Here is an 18,781-nt window from a genome sequence, read left to right on the forward strand (position 1 = left end):
TTTGGCTGCCAGGAATACGGCAGAGCGGGGAGCTGAATCAGAGGCTGGTGTGGAGACGACAAAGAGCCTGGAAGGCGCCCATCCCTGATCATAGCCCAGGCACTGACTGGGTCCGAAGACGGGCATCATGGTACGGAAGGGGGCAAAAACAACGGACGGCAGAGATGGGGCACCACCGGGACCTCTCCTGGACGCTGGCTCGGGAGGCTCTGCACCACTGACACTGACCTCTACCTTCTCTGAAGATCAACAAATGGACAAACTGGACCTGATACTTAAAGAAATTAGAGACTCCAGGGCCGCGATGGAGACACAGGTGGGCGTCCTTACCACTAACCTCTCATTGTTAAAGGCCGACCACGACAAGCTGGTGGACAGAGTTAAAGATCAAGGTACGATGCTGACGGATCTCGCTCCGACGGTGGCGGACCACACCGACTCCATCCAACAAATCCAGCACCAAGTAAAATCCCTCATGGAGCGGGTGGAGGATGCCGAAGATCGCAATCGGCGTAGTAACATCCGCGTCATTGGGCTTCCGGAACGGAGCGAGGGAGCCCACGCAACGGAATTCATGGAGCAATGGTTCCGGGACAACGTGGCTACAGAAGGTCTATCACCGTTCTTTTGCGTGGAGAGGGCCCACCGGATCCCCACTGGACAACCGAGACCAGGACAGCCCCCACGTCCACTGATTGTTAAAATTCTTAACTACCGAGACAGGGATGTGCTGCTCCAAAAAGCCCGGGTCAAGTCCCTCATCGAATATGAAAATAAACGTATCTCGCTGTATCCGGATTACACCAACCTGCTGCAAAAACAACGGTCCTCCTATTATGACATTAAAAAGAGACTCCAGAAGGCCAAGCTCCGCTATGCCCTATTGTTTCCGGCCCGCCTCAAGGTGATCCATGATAATAAAACTCACTTTTTTGAAAGCCCCACAAATGTGGAAGAATGGCTGGAGGTGATGGACATTGCAGAGGACCCAAGACCAACTCAAGGATCGTCGGCCAGCGGCTCCAAGGACGACTTAAGCCAAGCGGGTAGTACGTCCGACGCACAGATCACGAATCCGAAACGACATAAACCTACCGTCTTCCAACAAAAAGAAGGCCAAAAAGACGCTGTCGCGATGGTGGGCTCCTTCAGGGAGGAGAGAGAGACAATGCATACGGACACTGAGGACAGTACCTTGCACTCAGACTCGGAACACAGTATTGTTCCCGACAGTCACACCTAGAGCGGCGGATGAACTCTTAGACAACGCTCAAGAATAACTGCTGCTGCAGCAGCCAAACTCTAAGACTCTGAGACCTACTGATATCCTTTACTGTATACTGCTTGAAAAGTTGAGTTACCAAAAGGGGGAATTTGAGGTTGTTACGCAGTCATGTATAGAGGCCTCGCTATCATGGGATGAGCTTACCATGCGATAGATACGACTAGAGGGCCTCATGATTCACATCCCTATGATGTAAGAGGTACGATACTCAGTTAATGGAAGCAAATTCCTCCCCCAGGAGGCTGTCAGTAAATGTTGTTTACACATTGACTCCCCCAGCGGTGCCGTTGAGCTGGCAGCGAAGACAGGTATGGAGTTCTGGACACGACCTACGCTTAGCCATCCCCCCAAAAGCGTATGCACTGTAGATTGTTTAGTTATGTTTTGCATTTTTTGGTTCGGCACAGCAGAGTTCCTACGCTGCGCCTCTAATGTTCGGGTTTGGGGAAGGGTGGGCAACGTCTCCGGGTTCATACTGACATTACACTCATCACAACACGAAATGCTACTTATTGCGATAATTGCACTGGGACATGGCTGACACGGTAGGAAAATATAGGCTGGCTACCTGGAATGTACGGGGGCTAGGCGCGATACAAAAAAGACATCGAATACACGCCTTCTTACTTCGCCAAAAGGCGCAGATAGTATTCCTACAGGAATCACATCAAACACTATCCGAGGCACACCCATTACGTAAAAAATGGAGAGGGACTGTGTTTTCTACAACGTACTCTGCATTCTCCAGGGGGGCCACTATATGGATAAGACATGGCACCCCTTTCGTGGAACTAGAGAGGAAGGTAGACGCCCAGGGCCGATACATCTTGGTGAAAGGCACACTAGACGGTACAATGCTAGTCCTGAGGAGCATTTACGCCCCGAATTTTGACCAGGACAGGTTTCTAGCAACTGTAGGGTGAGCCTTAACTGACTGGATAGATATTCCCTGGATACTGGGGGGAGACTGGAATATGGTTTTGGATGTTGACATGGACAGATCACACCCCCCCCTTCCAGACGACGGGCGCGCACAAGATGGCCAATTCCTTTAGAACATGGCTTCAGGGATGGGGACTGACAGACGTATGGTGTGAATTGCATCCAACACACAAAGAGTATTCATATTACTCCCCAGTGCATAACCTACATACTCGCCCAGACAGATTCTTGTGTACCAACTCCCTAATAACCAAGTGTACGTCCTCGGAATACCTCGCAAAAACGTTCTCGGATCATAGACCGCTGACACTCGACCTACATTGGGGGAGAGTGCCTTCACCAGTACCCACCTGGAGGCTCAACCCCTTACTATTAGAGGATGCCCCGTTCCGCACACACTTATCTGACACCCTTAATAATTATTTCAGAGAGAACTGGGACTCCACGTCCTCGAATCTGGTGGTATGGGACGCCATGAAGGCTGTGATAAGAAGGGACGTGATCGGCCAACTGGTGGGGTCCCGACAAGAGATTCACAAGAAGCTCTGTGAAGTTGAGGACCGCCTAAAAGAACTAGAGACGGCAGTGGGTATAGACCCGGGGCGAAAGAGTGATTTACAGACATGCAACATTGAACACGCGGAACTCCTTGAAACGTTGAGGGTTATAGACTATAGAGACTATTTGCGACGCCAGCATACGGAGGCGGATAAATCTGGAGCTCTGCTGGTTCGCCTAATCCGGGATGCCCCCGACTTCCCTGTGATTACGCGAATCAGAAACGAAACAGGTGGGGAGGTGACCACACAGTCCGAAATTAATGCTACCTTTAAGGCCCACTTGGAAAGATTGTATGCCCCTCCCCCCGAGGATGATGGCGACGGCATGGTAGGATTCCTGCGAGAGCTGCCGTTCCCGACCCTAACCCGGGAAGCGGGGACTGAGTTGGCCGGACCCATAACACGACAGGTAATAAAATTGGCTATCCACTCCCTTAATCGAGGTAAAACCCCTGGCATGGACGGGTTGCCTGCGGAATTTTATCAGACCTTTTCTGAAATGCTAGTACCCATCTTAGAAAAAAAATTCAGGACCGCTTATGAGATCGGGCGCCTACCTGCCACGACTATGCAGGCTTCTGTGATATCTATCCCAAAACCTGGCCGAGATCCCCTTGAGGTAAATAACTACAGGCCGCTCTCCATGCTCCCTACGGAGTATAAAATACTTAGTAAAATTATTGCTATGCGGGTACAGACCCATCTCCCCACTTTAATTCACCCGGACCAATGCGGCTTCCTTCCGAGATGAGCACCTCCCAAAATACGAGACGGCTCCACGCCCTCATGTCGGCCACGCCACTAGATCTGCCGCAAGCTGGCTGTATTGCCCTGGATCTCCGACAGGCATTTGACTCACTGACGTGGAACTTTATGTTTGAAGTCATTGAGCACTTCGGCTTCCCTGACACCCTGATAAAGTGGATACGCTTACTGTATACCCACCCGACGGCTAGAGCACGTACGGGTAGGTACACCTCAGATAGCTATAACATTTACAGAGGCACCAGACAAGCCTGCCCGTTATCGCCATTGTTGTTCGTGTTAACGCTTGAGCCTCTGGCAATCGCACTCCGGACTCGGGCGGCTGAAATAGGGATATCGGTCGGGGGTACACATAACTTGATTCTATATACGCTGATGATATTTTGGTGTATCTCCGCGATTTGGATGGGGACCACTCACAATTGGCAACCATCTTTGACCGTTTTGAGACCGTCTCTGGCGTGGCCATAAATCCGTCGAAATCCCTGGGTTTCTACTTCCCAGTGAAGTAGTGTGGCTCACTGTGAAGTATGGCTCACTGGTTAGAGGCGGCAGACCCGAGAGCAGAGGACGGCCCGGGACCAGGGTTCGATTCCCGGCGCGGCAGGTTTCTGGACCAGGGTCAGCGGACTCGATAATTCTCTCGCCTCGGTACCCACTCTGATCAGCGTTCACACTCGGCAACTCTGGGCATTAGCTTGCCTCATCTTCACTAACGGCCCCACCAGACCGCCGGGGATGCCTGGTCTCACCCTGGAGATACCCATTAAGGGACCATCTCTCAGGGAAGCCAGGAAGGGTTTCGCAGCGGTCGAAGCGCCTTGGGACCCTACGGGTAAGTAGTGCGCTATATAAATGCCTATACATTTACATTTACTTCCGGGAAGGACAACGTCCGTCTCATATACAATTTGGTGACCACTGGATCCAAATAGCACCGACCACATTTAAATATCTGGGCGTTAACATTTATAGAAGTCAGGAGGACCAGATTGAGAGCAATGTGCGGAGGGCAATTAATGGTCTCTGGGGTAGTGTAAACTTTTGGATATCCCTGCCCCTTTCTGTCTTGGGCAGAGTGGTGATCTCAAAGATGGTCCTACTTCCTCGGATATTGTACTACTTTGTAAATCTGCCAGTCCTTCTTCCACAACACGTATTTGCCACGATGAACACATTGCTGATTACTCTTATATGGGGCTCGGGGAGACGTCGAATAAGCCTAAAAAAACTACAGCTGAGCACCAGACAGGGCGGCCTGGGTGTGCCAAATCTGCGAGGTTATTACTATGCAAGCCAACTACAGTGGCTGACGAGATGGGTGGCGGGTAGGGACCTACATGAGATCGCGTTTACACAGGACCGACTAGCGCGCGGGGAACTACACTCCCTTTTGTTGCCTACAGCCAAGGTTCCCCGGGACTGTCACCCCCTGCTGCGCACTGCTTTACGGTGCTGGCGAAAGGCATTGGCGTACACGGCCGGGACCGCCCCTTATGCGGATAACATCCCCCTCTTAGGGCTCCCAACACCCCAGGGGAACCTGACACAGCGTAGGTTACGGCCTTGGACGGAGGCGGGAGTGGATAGAGTAGGTGACCTGTTCGGAGACGACACGCTGATGGATCATGCCTCTTTTGCACAGGTCACAGGAGCCCCATTACGCTTGTACTTACTGCACGCCTCAGTGATTCAATATGTCCGCCGTACATGGGCTCCACAACGCACCAAACCGAAACAACATGAAATGGTACACCTCCTCCACTATATGGGGACGGGAGGACATCTAGTGCGATGGCTCTATGTGGGCATTAGGGAACAGGCTGCCCTACCCCTTACCACACTCAGGGACGCTTGGGTTGAGGACACAGGAGAGGCTATAACAGATGGGGAATGGAAGATTGTCCTGGAGCATCACAGGAGAGTATCCAGGAACGTTAAATTAAAATTCATACAAGCTATGAATGAATGAAATGTATCTTATCCTGCGCAAACTTTGCCCAATGGGTGTCAAGGCGCTATGATATTACATAGGGCGTATCTCACTCCCCATAAGCTCCATAGAATGTACCCTAACTCCTCCCACAGCTGTCCCAGATGTCAGGAGGATGAGGCAGATATCCTACATATGCTATGGACATGCCAGAGACTACGCGCCTACTGGGGGATGGTCAGACACACACTTCATGATGTCACAGCCCTACAGATCCCGGAAGGGGCACTGCACTGTCTGATTAGACACAGGAAGAGGCCCAAAACCCACAGGGCACAATTGAAATTTCTAGACCTCGCACTCCTGTTGGCACTCAGAGTTATCACTATGAGATGGAAATCGGCCAGATCACCGAGTGTAGAGGTGTGGCGCTCTGATTTGTTAAAATGGGGCAAAGCAGAAAGCACGACCCTGCGCAGGGAGGAGGAGAAGGGGACCCGCAAACACCCTGCAGCGCAGGATTGGGAGCGAATGCTGATAGAGATGGAAAGTATAGCCCTAGAGTCCTCACAAGGGACCGCTCCATGACCATCTACGAAGGTTGTGAAACACAAGTACTGTGGGCTGAGGATGAGAACACCATGGGTGCGGGCTAGCCAGCCAAATGTCGCCGTTTTTCTCTGAACAAGTTATGATCCATGTGCCTAGGAAAACAGTATGTACATGATAGTTACACTAGGAGACGGGAGGGTGGGATAGATGTGGGTGGGATGTAGGTTTATTAACAGATGATACTTTAATGGGAATGTGGGTTGTAGGTTATTGCAAGATGATACTGTAATGTGAATACACACGTTTCCTGATGTAACAAGACCGCTACCTTGAAACATATAAGGAAAAATGATTAGAAATACCTGTTAATTCGCAGACAATATATGTTAAGAAAATAGGAAAAGACTGTGAAATGGTGAAATGTTCCCAATACAATGCAATATCTGATGCAGTCATGAATAAAGTGTTTTTAAAAAAAACTACCTTTAAGCCCCTAGTATAGAATAGGGCAGGGCAGTTCAGAGGCCAGCAGCCTTTTCTGCACTTGCATGCATGTACTGATGGAGCCTGAGGTCAGTTTAAAAGCAGCCATGTGTTGCAGGACTGCTTTTAAAATGCAAATTGTGCCCAAACTCGACTTTGATGCTTGGGGCACTTAAATGTTTGGGCATGGTAGGTAACCCCTGGGTCTCCCCAAGGTGCCCCAGCGGTGGGGTTCAGGTACGTATGAGGAGAATCCTTATAAAAAGGTTTTTATATGCTCTGGGGTTACTGGAATTTCACATTTCACTAACATTGTAGTAAAGTGCTTCCAAATTGACTTCTGTGCTAGGAGCACTGTGAAATGAGGATCCGCAAAATTTGTATAAATTCAGAACCCCTAAAGTCTTTTTCAGCTGTTCCAGGGGTGGGGGTCCTGTAGGTACAAGCAGGGTCCTTATAAACCTGTTTTATTGGCCCTGGAGTAATTGCTCAGTTCGTATTTCAATTTCAGATCCCCAGTCCATAGGTTAACATTGGAAAAGGTTATTAGTTAATAACTGGAGAAAGAAAGGCCATACCACTAGGAGTAAATTGCTTAGTAGAATGATAATGATAAATCCAACAATACAGTATTGTTGAATGTATTCTTAAATGTACAGACAAGAAGTTATAAGACTTTCTTGTTTGTAAGACAAAATTCAGTGCTCTATTGCTGTGTCTTGATTGGTCAGAGATAAGTGGCTTAGCCTGGCTGCTTTGAAGAGGTGATAAATGACCCCTGGCGTTAGGAAGCATTTTGGGGAGGAGAGGTTGCTGGGCATAGGAATGCCAGAGCGAGGGGTGGGTAGTAAATTATGCTCTTCAAAGGAAGGAGGAGACATGCTATAAAAAACTGTTTTCATTTACACCTCTCCCCTCTGCCTCACAGCCAGATGGGGGGGATTACGGAGGAATTCCCAGATGTAAGGGGAGTCGACCTATAGAGATGAAGTCATCCTATGGACTGGTTTAGTTAGTTCTGCTCCTCTGCTGACACTTCTGACATATTGAATTTGGGAAGAATAGTGCTTTCTGGGATATCATTGTGCCACACTTTCGAGGAAGCGGTCATGCTCTGGGGTGTTGCCCTGCCCCTCATTGGAAAGGAGCACCTTCCTGCTTGACCCCAGAGAACACTGAATAAGTATCTGAGAGGGGCAGTGCCTCTCAGATCTGCTTTTTGACACCTAAGAGAAACAGAAGGGCCCAAGCTGAAGAGTTGGATGTACATTTACCAGGCCCTGCACCGTTTGCACTATCTGAAATTTTATCCCCGGTGATAAACCTGCTTCAAAAGGGCTAACAAGTGGACTCCCTGCAAGCTACACGTTAACAGAGCTCACCTGGACCATCACCACAAAGAATCCTCAGCCTGGAGTCCTTCCAGTGGATTTGTAAGGGTTTTGTCCAAGTGGCTTCTAGGAACTAAATTCCCAAACTCTCAAGGACCCCCTTGGAGATTCCAGACCCTTGGATTGTGTTTGGACACTTTGGACCCGCAAGAGGAACTAGAAGAAGGAGTTCCTAACAGGATCAAGCCTGCTGGAGGAGGCTGCACAAGTCTGGTGGGAAAACCTTCAGAACATTTGCTAAATGTGAATGTGTGCCTGGCAGAGGCAACCTAATGTCCAAAAGTGGCACAGTTGCTTTCTAAGCACTAGAAAATTACTAGTTTTTAAACATTCATATCTAAGGTTCCTTACAGTGGTTTTTTTTTTCATTTTGGTGTCCGTTTAAAGATACAAATACTTCCTATTTTTTATAACTTGGTGTTGGATTTTTATTGTGTGTTGTGTCTTAATTATTTACTGAACAGATGTGTTTAAATGCTTCACATACCTGACTTTGAAGTTAAGCCTGCTGGCTTGCAGCCAAGCTATCAAGGGTTGAGCATGGGAATAATTTTCTAAGACCTATTCTGAGCCCTATATCATGTCAGTGGTATTATTGCCAGTGGTAAATTAATAGCTGCCACTACTAATAATCCACTTTAAAACAGGGCCTAATTTGTAAAAAAAAAAAAACAATTAAGTGCCAGGGCTCTCATCAGAGGACACTGCAGCTTGTACCACACATTGCCCCTCCCATGCTGCCAATGATAGTAACAAGACAACAACTCATCATCACACTCCTACAAGTGTGACAATTCAGACTATTTACAGCCCCCAAAGCAATAATGGCTTCGGCAGCAGGTAATAGTCATTTTTAATGTTTATTGGATGAATAATTACCTGTTGTTGTAGTCATCTACAAATTAGCCAGACAGCACCACCTTGGGGCAGCTGTCACAAGCGCTGGTGTTGAGAATTAAGTGCTGGTGCAGAGCACTGGAAACCACCAGCTCAAATTAAGCCTGTAAAATGTTTTCAGAGTGGATGGAAGAGGCAAACAGAAACGTTCTCAAAGCTCTTTGCTTGCACAAGGTTAACATACGTGCTTAATTAGTCTTTTTTTTTACAAATGTAAAGTCACGTTTTCTATCCACAAAAGATTGTTTATGATCTCAAAAAGATTTAATCACACAAAGATTCTCCTGTGACCATTTCTACTCCCAGCTGATGGGGAGTGTTGTTCCAGGGCAGGAATGCCTTGAAAGTTTGTATAGAACAGCAAGTGTACTTGATGGTGAATGTTCTCAATAGTTTATGCCGATACATTCCCACCTTGAACATGAGTGGAGATTTACTTCTGTCAAAGGCATGTGTAAATCCCTATCCAGGGAGTGAGTGGGAAGGGAAATTGGTGTGGTAGCAAGCTTAGGGCTTTTTCTATGGGGATAAATATTTTCCTACGGAGGGAAACCCGGAAAAGGAAAAAACATGAAGTTGCTCACATGGGAAGGCATTTCTGAATTGGAAATTGTACACTATGTACAACTATGAATGTGGAAAAACCAGATCGTGGTCTTATGTCACAGGATCCTAGGTATACTTAAAAAATATAGCCTTGGTGAAATCCTGAAATCTGCAATCATGCAAGGTCAAATGCCTGCGAGGGAGGATATAGATTTTTAAGAATTGATGCAAATGTATCACAGGGATCAAATGTCCACTCCTAAGAAAGGATGAATGGTGTTTGTTATAATAGTTAGGTTTCTTTACAGTGACATGGATTGTGGCACACCACTATCTTATAGAAATGGGTGAGAAACAGTAAAGCTGCATACCCACAATCATCAGCACAATTCTACTATTTCTATACTAATTGTCACATACTCTGCCGTCTACTGCATAATATACATATTACAATAAAGAAGTTTTATTTCCACCTCAAATGGATCAAACATTAGTAAAACACCCATGGAGCCCACGGTGCAGTGCAAACATTACCTGGTCCCTTCTCAATTGTTGATGGGTGTAGGGTACTGCCCTGCCATTGAGGTGATATCAATCAATCAATCAAAGCATTTATATAGCGCACTACTCACCCGGAGGGTCTCAAGGCGCTGATACTACTCTACAGGCAGTATTAATCCCCAATTTATGTGGTGGGCAAGGGCGGTTGTGTGCAGGATGAAAAAATCCTCACATATTTACATTTTTTTACAACACACACACACACACCTGTTACATTGCACATATATAACATTTCTGACACAGGTAGAGTATGTGATTTGGCTAGTATCTTCCAACTTTTGATTAAACGCTATAAATGATGAAAGCTGTCATGAAAAAAAGTCTTTCGGGTAAGGGTTTAATAATGCAATTCAAATCACCATCAAAGTACTACACAATCGTGAAGTTAAAAACGATGCCATTGTTTGAACACCTGTTTGAACTTCAGTATAAATAACCTGCTCACCTGATGGAAGTTGCTGGGGAATATTCAGAAAAAAGTCTATCCATGGGGTGAAATTAGCTTCCAGTTTGTGTACATTTGTTTATATCTGTCGTGAATTGTAAAGTGCCTCCTAGTAAGACAATCACTGTAAGAAATTAAGGGGCATATTAGCAAGAACCTCGTTAAAATTTACCGCAGTTTTAGCGGCAGGAAACTGCCGCTAAAACGGCGATAATGGGCTTGCTAATATGTGTTATAGAATTCCAATCGGAGCCCAGGTTAGATGTGCAGGACTTCTAACTTGGGCTTCTATTGGAATTCCATAACAAATATTAGCAAGCCCATTATCACCGTTTAAGCGGCAGTGTTCTGCCACTAAAACAGCGATAATTTTAACGAGGGTCTAGCTAATATGCCCCTGGGTTTTTAATTGAGTGTGGTGAAAACTCCACTCAAAAAAAACCACAATCCTTGCCAGGGTGAACCTCAAAAGGCAATTAATTAACCGGTGCTTAACTCTCTGGTAGCTTGACACAAAAGCAGTCAGGATTAGAGGCACTGTGTAAAGTATTTAAGTAGCACTCAATCAGTAATAAAGTGAAAACACAGCACAAGAAAAATCACACACCAATTCAGGAAAATAGAGAAAATGTTAATAAATAAAATGACACAAAAACAAATTAAATCCAAAGAACCGACATTATGAATTTTTAAAGTGTTTTAGTGAAAAATAGCACCTAAAAGACCTAAGCACCAACCTCGTGTTTATGGTCACTCAAGATCGGGGTAGAGTCAAATGTTAAGGGTGATTGCGATGCAGTGCGGTTGGGATACATGAGGTAAATTGGGCCCGGTCTCGGCTTACCTACGGACTTGAAATAAATTTCCAGGAAAAGTTGAGGAGAAGGTAGAGTTAAGTAGGGAAAGGTAACAGGCTGTTTCCAAGGAGTTGTCTTCGTAGCCGGGGAGTGTTGTTTGAGGTCTTGGAGAAGCCATTGACAAAGGTAGGAAATAGCTCAGTGCGAGAGAAGCAGGATTTTTGGGCTGAGGAGGTTGTCGTCGTCGATTGGGAGCCTGTCACCGTCGAGCCCAGTGAAGATTTTTACCTTCGGACTCAGACAGCATTTTGAAAGTTGAAAACCTCCAGCGGGACAAAGCTGCAAGCTATAGTAGAATACAGCTCCACAAGGCTGGATACTGTCATTCGGAGGTCCTGCCGAACAGAATATACTGGTGCAGAGAAGAATGTAGTTAGAACTACAGCAAAATGAGGCCATCCAGTGATTCCCCTTGTGCAGATTGGCTGGCAGGTAGGTCCCATTCTTCTGTTGGTTCTTCTGCCACTTTTTGGTGAATAGTTTTGTAAGGCCCAACTTTTAGGGTTAGGCAGGAGCAGCACCTGTAAGGTAACATCACTTCCAGTGGTCCAGGACATGAAGGGAGCACCACTTGAGGGGCGAAGACCCACTCCAGCAGAAACCAGGTGCAGGGCTCAAGGTCTATGGAGCTTTTTATGTCCCTGTAACCCACACAGGAGGCCCCCCAACTAGCCATTGAAGTCACTCTGCTTGCAGCTCTATTCTTCTGAGGATTGCCTTGCTACTTGAGGCCTGCCTTGCTGCTTGAAAGAGAGAGGACCATCTCCTTGAACCCAGAAGAACAGGGCCACAAGCAGCATGGTATTCTTCTGGAGTACATAGTAGTCCTTCTGAAGCTGCAGAGACAGAATGTTGAGCACAAAACATCGAGTTGCACAAATATGGAGTCACTAATATCGTGGGTCAGAAATATCTACAGCAAGAATATCGTGGCCAAGAATATCGATTTAAGGTAAGTAATATTGATTTTAAAAATATTGAAGTGTTTAATATCGTTTGCAAAAGTATAGTTGTTCAAAATATCATTTTTTAATATTGTTATGTATCTTAGTATATATTTTATATTTATGTGATGTATTTTTTTTGTATAAGAATTGATTGTATTTTTAATCTATGTGGTTCATTTTTAGTAGTTATTACATTTTTTAATTAGAATTTTGCGCTTTTGGTTCCGTAGCGGGTTGTGGGTTTATAGGGGAATAGGGTGGGAAGTAATATATTTATATTAAATGTATTCATTATTTTTTATTTGAATTTTGCGCTTTTAGTTCTGTCGTGGGTAGTGGGTTTATAGGGGGAATAGGGTGGGAAGTAATTTAATTATATTAAATTAATTTAAAAAATGTATTGGAATTTTATGTTTTTAGTTCTGTAGCGGGTTGTTGATTTATAGGGGAATAGGGTGGGAAGTAATATAATTATATCACATTTATTGATTAATTTTTATTTATTAATATTTGTTTAATTGATATGTTATAGTGTTAAATGTGTAAAGTAATTTGTAATTAATTGATTAATAATTGGTTATTAATTAATGAAAATTGATTAATTGGTAATTAATTATGGTAATAGTGTAATTAATTTTTGGTGTTTGTTGTGGTGTTTATAGGTGTAAAGGGTGGGAAGTCATTTGTTTTTAATTGATGAATTAATAAGTGGTTGTTAATTAATTGTAATAAATTAATTGGTAATACATTATGGTAATTGTGTAATTAATTTTAGGTGTATGTTGTGGTTTTTGTAGGAGTAAAGGGTGGGAAGTAATTTGTGTTTAATTAATTATATATAGTTGTTGATTATTGTTAATGATGTGATATTTATTTTGGGTAATTGCTTATTTTTTACGTGTGTTGTTTTTACCTTAAAGAGGTAATGGGTGGGTATTAAATGAATTGTAATTATTTAATTGTTAGTTGTTAATAGTAATTGGTTTTCTTTCAAAAATAACTAATTGTGTTTTATTATTTTATAGTTTAATTTAGGTGTGTGTTGTGGATATTATAGTGTTAACGTATGTGTTCTCAATTAATGTTTTTTATTAATAAGATTTTTAAAAATTGATTATTAATTATGTTAATTATGGAAATAAATGTAATAAAAAATGTTGAAGAGTTTTGTTATAGTTGTGGTGTTACAGGGTAGGAAATAAAATAAATACCTTTATGTTTTAAATTATTATTTGCTATGGTAATATTTGCTACTTTAAATAATTATTGTTTATAAATGTATTTAATATTTTATTTTATATATTATTTGTAGGTTTTTGTTGTATGTAAAAATATTATATTATGTGTTCCTTTTATATGTTTAATATATTTAATTTGATATTTTTCAAGTATTGTTCATTTATTTTTTTGATTTTTAAAATGTAATATTTTTTTATTATTTTTCAATTGTTTGTGTTATTAGTAATTTTTGTTTCTCCGCTATCCAACATTTTCCCTACTGTTCCACTCACTGGAGTTGTAACAGTAAATTGTATTCCTCCATTATAAAACACTTACCCTACTTTTGCACTCGCTGCAGTGTGAGTAGTAATTTTTGCCCCTCTGCTATCCAACACTTTCCCTACTGTTGCACTCTTTGAAGTGGGAATAGTATTTTTTTCCCCTCCGCTATCCAGCACTTTCCCTACTGTTGCACTCTTTGGAATGGGAATAGTAATTTGTACCCCTCCGCTATTCAACATTTTTCCTACTATTGCATTCACTGGAGTGGGAATAGTAACTTTTACCCCTCCGCTATCCAACACTTTCCATACTATTGCACTCTTTTGAGTGGGAATAGTAATTTTTACCACTCCGCTATCCAACACTTTCCCCACTGTTGCACTCTTTGGAGTGGGAATAGTATTTCTTTCCCCTTCGCTATCCAACACTTTCCCTACTGTTGGTATCACTGGAGTGGTAATAGTAATTTTTAACCCTCAGCTATCCAACACTTTCTCTAGTGTTGCACTCTTTGGAGTGGGAAGAGAAATTCTTGCCCCTCTGCTATCCAACAGTTTCCTACTGTTGCACTCTTTGGAGTGGGAATAGTAATTTTCACTCCTCCGCTATCCAACACCTTCCCTAATATTACACTCTTTGGAGTAGGAATAGTAATTGTTTCCCCTTCGCTATCCACCACTTTCCCTATGGTTCCTATCACTTGAGTGGGAATAGTAATTTTTAAGCATGGGCGTAAAATCTGTTCCGCTCGCGGATTTTGTGGATTTTCGGCAAATTCGCAATCCGCAAACTCTCGCGAATTTGCCGAAAATTCGCAAATTCGCACAAAGCGGATTTTTTTGCTTGGTCGCGCTTGACAAATAGAATATTATACAATTTTGCGGCGCGCGGCGTTCACTTACCGCCATTCAGCGTTTGAAGAGTTGTTTTTCTCCATGTTTGCGTGTGCTGCGCCATTTTGGATCTTGCTGCGGGATCCCGCGGGAGAATGTCGACCGCGATTACGTCATCGCGGCTTGCCACCTTGCACAGCGAGAGTTTGTCAAAGCGAGTACGTCATTAAGGCCCGTGATCACGCATCGCGGGAGTAAACACTTGCGAACACGTAGATGCGGCGGGCAGCAACAATCTCGCAATTGCAAAATTTGAAATTTCGCACAAGAAATCCACCAGCAGTCAGCATAAACCTTCTGAAAATGATGATTGTTATCAGAATAACTCCTCAGGTTGAAATTTGCCTGCACTTTTTTTTGCAAGGAGTCCATTTTGGGGGGGGGGGTGGGAAGAAGGAAGTGCCCCACAGTCTCCAACTTCCTGTTCCTGTCCAGCAGGCTCCTCCCAGTGCTTTCTTCATGTGCTGGTCACTTTGATTTGGATCTTGACCTGGAAGGATTACTTTTTGTGGATGCTGCTGGATATTTGGATTTGAGGCCTTTTTGACTTTCTTTGGATCACTTTTAGATTAGAAATCTCACAAGTAAGTTTGTTTGGGGCATTACAGTTGCTGCAACTACAATTTTGGAACTTTTTCAGAACATTAAATAAAAAATATTGTGGGTAGCCACAGTAGTATCCAGTAGGACCAGGGTTAGTTTTGGGTGCATGATTCAACTGTTTTGTTGAATTTCAACATGATTTAGGGCATGGATGGCATTGGATTGTGGTGATTTTTGTGTGTTTTTCGATTTTTGGGCTGTTGTTGGGGCCTTTTGCCCAGGGGTACTCAGTGGTGCATGGGCCTAGTCTTTCTGTGGGGTGTCTTGAATGTAAACATCATTGAGGGCATGGATGGCATTGGATTGTGGTGTTTTTTGTGTTTTTATTCGATTTTTGGGGTGTTGTTGGGGCCTTTTGCCCAGGGGTACTCAGTGGTGCATGGACTGAGTGTTTCTGTGGGATCTCTTTAATGTAAACATCATGGAGGGCTTGGATGGCATTGTATTGTGGTGATTTTTCTGTGTTTTTTGATTTTTTGGAGTGTTGATGGGGCATGGCAATGTTGGTGGGGGCCATTTTGAGGACTGGTACAGGCAGGGCCTGGCCATGTGGTGGGGGGTCAAGGGGCCATTTTGAATCCAGGCAGTGTGCTTTGTGCCATAGGCCTGCATCCAATGTGCCTTGCTTTCATCCATTATGCCCAGGGGTACTCAGTGGTGCATGGGCCTAGTCTTTCTGTGGGGTGGCTTGAATGTAAACATCATTGAGGGCATGGATGGCATTGGATTGTGGTGATTTTTGTGTGTTTTTCGATATTTGGGCTGTTGTTGGGGCCTTTTGCCCAGGGGTACTCAGTGGTGCATGGACTGAGTCTTTCTGTGGGGTCTCTTTAATGTAAACATCATGGAGGGCATGGATGGCATTGTATTGTGGTGATTTTTGTGTGTTTTTGGATTTTTTGGGGTGTTGATGGGGCATGGCCATGTGGGTGGGGGCCCTTTTGAGGACTGGTACAGGCAGGGCCTGGCCATGTGGTGGGGGGTCAAGGGGCCATTTTGAATCCAGGCAGTGTGCTTTGTGCCATAGGCCTGCATCCAATGTGCCTTGCTTTAATCCATTATGCCCAGGGTTACTCAGTGGTGCATGGGCCTAGTCTTTTTGTGGGGTGTCTTGAATGTAAAAATCATTGAGGGCATGGATGGCATTGGATTGTGGTGATTTTTGTGTGTTTTTCGATATTTGGGCTGTTGTTGGGGCCTTTTGCCCAGGGGTACTCAGTGGTGCATGGACTGAGTCTTTCTGTGGGGTCTCTTTAATGTAAACATCATGGAGGGCATGGATGGCATTGTATTGTGGTGATTTTTGTGTGTTTTTTGATATTTGGGCTGTTGTTGGGGCCTTTTGCCCAGGGGTACTCAGTGGTGCATGGACTGAGTCTTTCTGTGGGGTCTCCTTAATGTAAACATCATGGAGGGCATAGATGGCATTGGAGTGTGGTGATTTTTGAGTGTTTTTCGATTTTTTGGTGGTGTTGATGGGGCCATTTTGCCCAGGGGTACTCAGTGGTGCATGGGCCTAGTCTTTCTGTGGGGTGTCTTGAATGTAAACATCATTGAGGGCATGAATGGCATTGGATTGTGGTGATGTTTTTGTGTTTTTCGATTTTTGGGCTGTTGTTGGGGCCTTTTGCCCAGGGGTACTCAGTGGTGCACGGACTGAGTCTTTCTGTGGGGTCTCTTTAATGTAAACATCATGGAGGGCATGGATGGCATTGGATTGGGGTGATTTTTGTGTGTTTTTCGATTTTTGAGCTGTTGTTGGGGCCTTTTGCCCAGGGGTACTCAGTGGTGCATGGACTGAGTCTTTCTTTGGGGTCTCTTTAATGTAAACATCATGGAGGGCATGGATGGCATTGGATTGTGGTGATTTGTATGTGTTTTTCGATTTTTTGGGGTGTTGATGGGGCATGGCTATGTGGGTGGGGGCCATTTTGAGGATTGGTACAGGCAGGGTCTGGCCATGTGGGTGGGGGTCTAGGGGCCATTTTGAAGCCAGGCAGTATGCTTTGTTGTGCCATAGACCTGCACCCAGTCTGCCATGCTTTCATCCATTATGCCCAGGGGTACTCTGTCAGTGGTGCATTTTATTGGTCTTTCCATTTTGGGGGGTGGGTATAATAAAAATGCTTACTTGCAAACTATTAATTGAAGCGCTACATATGCAACATTTATTTAACTGATGTTCCTCTGGCTTCTTTTGCTTTTAGGTGCAGAAAGACGAATCATCAGCCTCATCGTTCCTCATCAGTGCCAGGAAGAAGTCCTGCTGCGGTGTGTGCAGCACAACGTCACGTGTGGCCACAGACAACTCTGCAACTTGTGCAACTGTGGCCTGCTGTTCTGACATCTGAAGAAGATGGCCCCCAAAAAAGTTGCCCGTAGCTCCTCTAGCAAGAAAGTTGCCAGTAAGGAGCAGAAGAAGCAAGTGGCGCCACTTACCAAGGAGACTGGTGTGCCGACCTCCGCATTTTTTGGGGAAAAAAAAGTACGCCTGCAGCAGCAGCGGGGTCTGCTGGGGACCAAGCTGGGAGCAGCACCTCCGCTCCATTGGGCTCAGTGCCACCACCACCACGCCAACTTAGGTCCAAGCCCTTGAGTGCTTCAGAGGCAGCCAGTATAGTTGTTCAGTCACCATCGACCAGTGATGTTGGCTCATCGCAAGAAAGTAGCAGCATCCCTCAATCAACACAGGTTGTTGTAACTCATCTGATGAGTGTTCAACAACCACAGCCGCAACAACAACCACATGTGCTGCAAGTACAAGCCCAAGTACATGTGGAAGGAGAGGCGACACAAGGAGAGGCGCAAGCAGAGGTGCATGGAGCGGCACAAGTGCCCACAATGGTTGTTCCTCCCGAAGTAGGGGCACATCAGGAAATCGACATTCAAGCCGAGGTATCATCTGAGGAGGTCAGTCCTCCTAATGATTCATTGTCTTCCAGATCCCCAGCAAAGAAAAGATCAAGGATGGTGTCTACATCTTCTTCAAGCCCCCTTCCTTCTGATGATATGGATGAAAATTGGGAACCACCAGTGCTGTCTGAGAGTGAGGCACCCCATGATCTGACAAAGGTAGCTAAGCGTAAAAGGAAGGTCCCCGAAAGTCTCAGAGTTATGGAGTGTGATGATGACGCTGAACAAGAAGTGGCGTATACTCCTGCTGATGAAGACTCTCACGACGACGATGCAGTCATAATAGACGTCACTCCAGCCTCAGCAGGCATGCAGCAGACAGACATTTTTACCCTAGCCCGAAATGCTGCTGAGCGTGATGTTGGCGACGTGTCAATGGGACCACCACGAATGCAGTTAACTAGTACACCACCACCTACAGCTTCCATATTTTCTCGCCAGAAGGGACCTCCATCCACCTCGACCTCCATTTCCTCAATTAGTGGTGCTGTAAGTGCACAACGTACTAAATTTCAGCAACACACATCCTCCAGTTCATCTGGCATTAGCAGCATTCCCAGTATCGCCTCCTCCGCCCCCCACAGACATTTGAAGTCCGCAGTTTGGGACTTCTTTAGTGTTAGCCCAACAAGGGAAAACATAGCCATTTGTACCATTTGTAAGGTTCGAGTTAGTCGTGGTAAGCTTGGTACCAACTATGGTACC

The sequence above is a fragment of the Lissotriton helveticus genome, chromosome 4_1 (assembly GCF_964261635.1).
Source record: "Lissotriton helveticus chromosome 4_1, aLisHel1.1, whole genome shotgun sequence".
In the NCBI taxonomy this organism is placed as follows: domain Eukaryota; kingdom Metazoa; phylum Chordata; class Amphibia; order Caudata; family Salamandridae; genus Lissotriton; species Lissotriton helveticus.